At 42.0% G+C, this 8,038-nt stretch overlaps 1 long non-coding RNA gene across 1 annotated transcript in view; it reads right to left on the reverse strand.

The window, feature by feature from the left end:
* The window catches only part of LOC116185707, an 18,762-nt gene extending 14,326 nt beyond the window's left edge, over window positions 1–4,436 (reverse strand). The window contains exons 1-2 of the long non-coding RNA XR_004150582.1: window positions 4,426–4,436; window positions 3,538–3,544 (exon numbers count right to left, since the gene is read on the reverse strand). This is a non-coding gene — a long non-coding RNA (uncharacterized LOC116185707). The remainder of the gene's footprint in view (window positions 1–3,537; window positions 3,545–4,425) is intronic.
* Window positions 4,437–8,038: the final 3,602 nt, after the last annotated feature.

Below are 8,038 nucleotides of genomic sequence, written 5' to 3' on the forward strand. Positions count from 1 at the left end.
TGCGGCGTGGATTCAACCACCGACAACGTGATCGTTATCGGGCGAAATTTCGCGCGGGAGGATAGATTTGATCGAGGGAAAGCTCGTGATTAACGAGCTTGCTCGATCTTAATTTCATTAGATTTGCTCGCCGGTTTTCCTTCACTTCGCTGGGTGGTGGGGGGAGGTTGGTATATTCGATCCTCCCCCTCCCAATGGGAATGAGAATGAAACGAATGATAGAGATCCGATAACAGGATTCGAGGACAGGATAATTGGAGCCGATGATTCACGCTCGTGTACGCGTTATTGGATATTTTTCTTTTTGATCCCGAGTTCGGAAAGATATCTTTGAAAAATCACGTGAGAATTATATCTACGTAGCTCGACTAATTTTATACCGTATACGTATAATTTATTCCTTTCTGCTTTCTTTCTGCTACGTTATATTCCTTTTTTCGCTTATATCTAATTTTTTTAAATTAATATTATGCCTATAATTATTATTGATCGAACTAACTATTTAACGATTGGGCTCGATCAATTACACCATTTTAAATGGTACGCAAAACAGCCCATTACTGATATTCGACGATCGAGTGGAGCACCATGACGATCGTGTTATTGCTTCCTGCGTAAACATAACAATTCCATAAAAACCACTGATGGAAGAAATCTTTTCCAGGATTAGCTTTCGATTTCCGAACCATCTCATCCCACGATCCCATCCATCAACCTCTGCGAACGCTCGCGCGTTCCAGCCTTACTTTCTCCTTTTTTTTTCCTTTTTTTCTTTTTTATTTCCGTCGTATCGCCTCCGCTCTCCTCCCATTTCCTAGAGACCACCTAGAGTTCCACCACCTTCTCTTTTTCTTCCTCTTCTTCTCGCTTCTCCTTATCCCTCGTGTCGTTTCGATCATCGACGACGTCCGTTGCCTCGCGGAAACAATCGAGAGGTTGCCGGCCAAGCGGAAGCGGCGATTCCCTCCCGGCTTGCGGTTTCGCGTATCGACTTCCGATGGTTTTCCACCCGATCGATACATCGGATTTTTCGCCAACGGGCGTTGGTCGCATCGGCTCGATCCGCTTCCGGTTTCCCCCGCGCGGCACACGCGGAAGCGTTGCGTAACTTTTTCGACGGCGCGGCGCGGCGATGAATGCCTGGAAGATAGCGCGGGACACGTCGCTCGGCCGGCCGCAACTCGACCACCACTTACGGAATTATTCTATTGTATTTTAAATGCGGGTTTCATAACGGCGGCGGTACGATCTGGATTTGGGGAAAGTGAAATCGGACGTGTTTCCTTGATCATTCGCTTTGATGGGTGGATATCCGCTTGCTAAATCTTTTTTTACTTTGGAAATTTTGTCAATAAATTTTAAATTATATTTTGAAAATCGAAATTCGACTTAGGATTAAAATATTTAGATCCATCCCCCAAAGTTACGTGTGTTCATTCGTAGAAATCGGAGGAGTTTTATTATTATTCGAGCCGATCGAGTAATTATTTAGACATCCTCCATGTTCAACAAACATCATCGCGAAGAAGGAGAAAAAGGCGAATCGGTTATTAGATAATCGAACGTTTTCTTCTGCTCCGGATTTTTGTGCTCCCTCGACTCGTGCAATTTCGCGGAGAAAAACAAGCCCTTGGAGAGGAACGCGGCGACACAGCCGCGTTCTTCTTCCTGGTGTCGAGAGCGGTCTCTCCGCTGACCGATGGGGACCATAAAAGCGATCGCAGGAGAAATTGCAGGAAAGAATTATCAAGCTGGAGAAACATTAGGTACGGCACACGACGAGCAACCACGTTGTACGATGGAATTCGTCGAGGGAAGGAAGAGGGAAGAGAAGAAAAAAGAATGGGAACGTAATCTCTCACGACGAGGTGGAAATGGATAGCAACTCGCAGAGGCAGGTTCGAAATGCTCGACTGCTTGCTTCCAATGGCATTAACGTTGTATATCGCGCAATTTCTTGGTGGATCGTGGATTCAATTCGCATTATTACAAATATCTTTATAAGTAATAATTCTGAACATTATTACGAAGAATGAAATGTTGATATACATGTATCGATGTCGAGTTACTCTTCTTTTTACTGTTGCACAATTTTCATAGTCGTACTTTTGGAATTGTATGTAGATATACTGGAAGATTCAGAGAATTCCACGTTTTCACGTGTATTATCCTTTTTTAAATTACAATATTAATTAGACAAGATCATAAGACAAAAATTTATTGTTCAAGAATCAGAAGATCCTATTCAAAATATTTCGTTGCAATAGGGCTCCTCAATTCTCCTCAATTTGCAACCCTTCCAAGTCTGGATTTTCGAGTATTGTCCAAGCAACGTATACGTAATAATCGATTCCTAGAAGCGGATCGCTTCCGATGGTGCGGCCGATAGTTGAGAAATTCATCGCAATTTCCTCTTTTCTTCTCTCGTTCCGAACACACCCCACACGTTACCAGCATCATTACCAGCCTTGTTTTATTATCTCGCTAACTTTACGGTCTCTCTGACCTTTTCTTTATTGCAACGCCAATTTCGGCCCCTCGCCGATTTCCCATGTTGTAAAACTCTTTACCCTTTCTTTCGCCTTTCCCAGTCCGACAAAAATCTAATGGATGGTCCTACGAACAACCGATCAAATCAGGAAACATTTTTAAATAGATTGGTAACGAAACTGTTCCATATCTAATCGATCTTCACTTTTCTTAAAAGTATTCTGTAAAGAATTAAGAAAGCCTGCGATATCTGGTCGAAAAATTTTTTTACAATTTTTAAATATCATTTGTTGAAATGAGTTAAGAAAGTTTAAACATAATTAATTATATTTTCAATGATCGATTCAAGAATCACGATTCTGTAAAGTTAAGAAGATAAGCCTGTCGCCAAAGGGAAGAGGAAAACCGAGGCGGACGGAGGGGGAGAAAAATGCAACTGGAGCGAGACGAGGTTTCGCAAGCTACGGTTCGTGGAATATGAAAAAGTGAGCCACGGAAGCTCACGAAGTCGTCAGACCCGTGCCATAGATCAGATACTTCCTCGATCACCTTATGATCCCTCGGTATCCCTGCCTACTCTCGGCAATTGCGAGAAGCGCCCTTAAGCCTCCTTCACAATTCTCCTCCTCGAACTCCATTTTATATTTCAACAAAACAATTTACATGCAAATATACAATTCAAGGAATGATCGATTTAATGGCTTTTTTATGGCATTCACTGTTTAAGTTGCGGAGTAGTATGGGTCAATAAAAAAGAAAGCACATTATGTCATAACAACTATGCTACCACTTTTCATTAGCCTTTTAATTATTAAACGTAGAATTCATAATTCACTTTAAACATCTCCAATTAATCGATATCAATTAAATCAATATCGTGTAATTCCTCATCTTCTGTACACGAATACATTCATCGTCAATGAAACAACCGAGAATTAATCTCAAAACTCTCATAAAATTTCGCCAATATGTATAACTGCATTGAGATCTTGAAACTTGTTGCAGATACTCTCACCGTAATGGTCCAAAACGAAAAAATACCACAACGATTTTTCTTTCAAGATATAAGGAGACGATCAATATCCATCAAGATCACGTTAATTTTGACGATTGTGAGGAGAGCTTAATGGCCAAGGGAAGCGATTCGATTGGCAAGCTGGATCAGTGATCCAGTTGAGGCTTCAGCCGGGCGCACACTCCCATATTAGTCGCGCGACCGGTCTAGGCGTACACAGTTTAAGCGACATTCTTACGTATACGAAGGCAGGCGAGAGAGCGCGGAAGATAGACACAGTAGGCGTAGCGTGCTACGTTCACTCGTAGTGGAACCGCTTCGTATCGGCTACCCAATGACACCGTAAACTGATTAATCACTCATTTATATCCCATCCATCATCGATCGGTCTCGTCCTCTTGGCATAGAGCCCATTAATCAGGCAGCGAAGGTAGCTGAGAGGTAAACGAGGAAGAGTTGCGTCCTCGCGAGCGCATCGTTAAGTAAATGACCGTGTGGATTATGTGTACGTATATCGCTGGAATATGGAGTACATTACCGGTTGAATACGCGGAATGGCCGAGTATGTAACGTAACCGTACGAATAACTCGTAAATTATTCCCCGTACGAAATATTATTTCGCGTGATGAAAGTTAGTGCGTGGCGTGAAGGGGAGAATGTCTTAATGTTTATCGGATGTGTAAAAGAGAGATAAATACCTCGATTTTCTCGAAGCTGATGATTTTAATATCGTTCTTTTAGAAGGAAGTCGTAATATATGTGTATATATTAAAAGTTCCTTTTTAAATTTTATTCTATAAAAGAAACTTAACTTAACCTAATTTTTTTTTTTTTTTTTAGAACAATTTCGAGACGATTAGAAGATCTATTCTGCCTAATTGTATAATATTAAGATATAAAAGGAAAAATTCCACGAGACAATAGATAGAAACGATCTCTATCCACAGGTACAATACAAATATATTCATCACGAAGCGAAATTTGCCACGTGTACGCCTCTGCGACGAAACCCTGTTATTACAGAGGAGTCGAGATGAAATTCGAATTCCGAGATGCGTTTTGAATTATTATTATTAATTACGCAATCGAGTTTATTTTCATGGCGGCTCACTTTCTCCGACGCGATAATTAGGGATCGCGGGATCACGGTTTCGATAACGTGGTGGGTCCCACTGTACGTGTAAAAGAAACGGACACGTCCAGCGAAGAGGTTGCGCTCTCTTTTTAAAACTCTCCTCCCTCCTCCCCTCCCCCGGACAGGTAGCCTAGGCAGAAGAATTACGAAACGAAACGGGTCGCGGTAATTTAAACATTAAATAGGAAGGATAGCACGTTCGCAGGAATGTAAAAAAATGGCGCGGCATTAAAAAATAGCTTCGAGCCTGAATCACGAGAGGCGAGAAATACGGACAAAGAGCGTATTGCACGTTCGCATTCCTCTTCGCGCTCTTATCTTTTCCTACCGCGATTATTGTACCGGTGGTGCTGCAACGGACTTGGCGCTGGCGTCTCTCTGCAGTTTCTAACGGTACTTCATCCACTGCTGGTGCTCGATGGCGTAGCTGCGCGCATCGTGCAAAAGGATACCGCAAAACAATGGATGGAAAGGTGACTTGTTACGTATGTGTTTTATTTTAATCTCCTTTTATTTATCAATGAATTATTTTTAATATAACGGATTATCTTCTTTAAGTAAAATAAACAAATTGTAAGACGCAGATACACTGACGATTGGAAAGAAATCGTCCACCGTTTGATTAAATTTGGAAATCGAAATTTCCTTCAGCGTTGATTAAGCATGTCATCGTCCAAAAGTTTCATTATGGACACGTTATTAATGAACTCTCGATCAACTCCTTCCCTTTTTCTCGAATTATTACATCGTAATATTATCGTGGCCATAATCGACATTCGACGAAATCCAAGAAGAACGATGATACAATTTTCGCGTTATGTTAAACTTGGCCACTAAATCTGGCTACTCGAGTACTGGTGAAATTAACCGGAGGCATTATTGCATTATTTCGCGAAACGTTCTCCAAGGGTCATCGGTCAGTCCTCGCCCTGATTAAAACGCATCCCCTCTTTGGCCGTTTCGCTTCAAGTCCCCCTTTCGAAACACTTTCGGGCGCCCTCCTTTAACGTCCAATTGGGCGGCCCCCTGCATGCTTCGTTTGTCCATTTGTTTATTTACAGATGTGACGGCATCTCCCGTGGCTCGCGATGAAAAGGCTCCATGCATCTCCGCTTGGAGAGTTTCACCTTAATAGTCGTTTTTTTTTTTTTTTTTTTTCGTTTACGTGAATCGTTGGGCGAGATCCATCATCATCATGGTCGTCTTCTTGCTTCTTCTTTTTACTCGTTTGCTTCGCCGGGATTCGTTGCAAAACGAATTGAAAGTATTCGATCTCGATCGTTGGTAAAATTTTCTTTGTAATTTGGGGGAGAAGGGAGAGAGAGGGAAACGACGCGAAGTTGGATAAAGTGTTTTTGATGGAACGATGAAAATTCGGGTGGAATCGTATTCGAGGCAACGGTGATGACCGCAATCTGTTCGCATTGCGCAAATCAATCGAAACCGCAGAGCGATAATGGTGTCGAGAATGGTCCAAGGGATTGTAACGAGAAAACGACGATAATTCGGATTGGCGTGATGGCTGGTGAACACGATTGTTTTGATCGTGCAAGTATTCTGACCTGGTGGAACATACCGGCCCTGTTCCAGGATCGTTCGCGCCAAATTATGCGAAACTGGTTTCGTGGGTCGTATATATGATCCGTGTTGTCCACTTGTCGCTCTTATCCCCTTTTGTCGTGTTCGATTACTTCGACGTGCAAGCACATTGGCACTTAGATTGAGAAAGGTCACGATTACTTGCTTAAAAAATCAATCCGCTTTCCTTCCGCTTTTTCTAATTTTAATTCAATTCTTCAAGATGTCATTCGCCATTAAAATTTTACATAGAAATATAATCGATCTCAAAAACCTTCAACTGCAAAGAATTAACGAACTAATATATAGAAATTATTTTACTCAATTCTATTTCGATTCGAAAAATAATATTCTTTCCGAGATATGAGATGTACGAGAGAATATAAAATCGTGTTGAAAGTTTTATTTCCAAATATTTAAATAGAAAACAATTGAACGGAATAATAATTCCCAATAGAATATACAGCGAATAAAAATTAACTTTAGAGAAAGATTTTAGAGAAAAATCCCGCAAAAATGCTCTAAATTGCACGAAAGGGAAGGATGTAATTTAAGAAAGGAGAGAAAGAAAGGTGTCTCATTAGCATAGACGGACGGTGGTAAAGACGGTGACAGGAGTGGTTGGAAGGTGGACGAGCAACTCGGGCCGTGGAATGTTGAGGAAGGACACGGGCGGCGCAGCTGCGATCGCCGGACCACGGACCCGGAAAGAGAGCCTCCCATGTTGAACCATAGAAATTTATGGAGGTTCGATGAAACCGAGTGGGCCGAGCGACGATATCCGAGCTGGCAGTTCACAAATCAGCCGCCCATTGTCGCCCTGGCACTCTCCGCTCCTCACCGCTTCGTGCACGCGTTACTTTGTCATCCGGTGTCATTCCTCCACCTTCGTCCATTGCTCCTTTATCTCGTGGCTGGTCACCTTCGCTCCCTTCTCCAGGCATCCGATTCGACGCGCCTGGTGCAACAACTTTACGCGGACGTGTATCGATTTTACGCCGGGCCCCTTCATCCTCGATACCCCGCGCTTTGGATCTTTATCGAGAGGCTCAAGACGATTCATCGAGTTATACACGCTGGTTATCGAGGCTACTGGATAGATTTATACGTTGGGATGAATCTGAGATAGATGGCAAATCATTTTCTTTTTTTTTTTTTATTACATCTAATTCGATATCGTATTTTGCTTATGTTATAAATGTATTTATATATATCGAAAATTTTCCAATGTTAATTCAGTTTAATTTTCAGGAATAGAAATTGGTATTTGCTTTATCGATAATTTTAATTCCTTTCGATCGATATATCTGGCGAAATATTTAAAAAAGTTGTAACAACGGATGTGTGAACGGATGAAGAATCTTGAGCCAACTTTCCTCGCTCTGAAAAAAGAGAAAAAAGAATCCACAACGCGGGAGCAATTCCACGGAAAATTTGCCTCCTTTTTCACCACGCCAAGAACGTCCAAGACACGAGACAGTGTAAAACCGCTTCCGTCCATTATTACGCCGCATCCATTATTACGTTCCCACTGGTAAAACATCGAAAGTAAACGAAACGGTACCGAGAGGCGCGCTCCAGCAGGAGCCGTCGTAACAGGAAACGAAGCGTAAGGATCGTAAAACGTTCGGTTATCGGATAGTAAGACGGATTCGAGCCGAAAAATCGAAGATCTATGTACCGTGGCGATGATTACGAGGTCCAACTGCGGCGCGATCTAATTGCAGTCTGGTCGACGTTGCAACGTCTCTCGTTGCAACGTGTCCCCCTTTTTTTTTTCTTTTCTTTTTCTTTTTTTTTCTTTTTTTTTTTCTTCCTT

Source organism: Apis dorsata, unplaced genomic scaffold (genome assembly GCF_000469605.1).
Source record: "Apis dorsata unplaced genomic scaffold, Apis dorsata 1.3 scaffold_256, whole genome shotgun sequence".
Classification (NCBI taxonomy): Eukaryota; Metazoa; Arthropoda; class Insecta; order Hymenoptera; family Apidae; genus Apis; species Apis dorsata.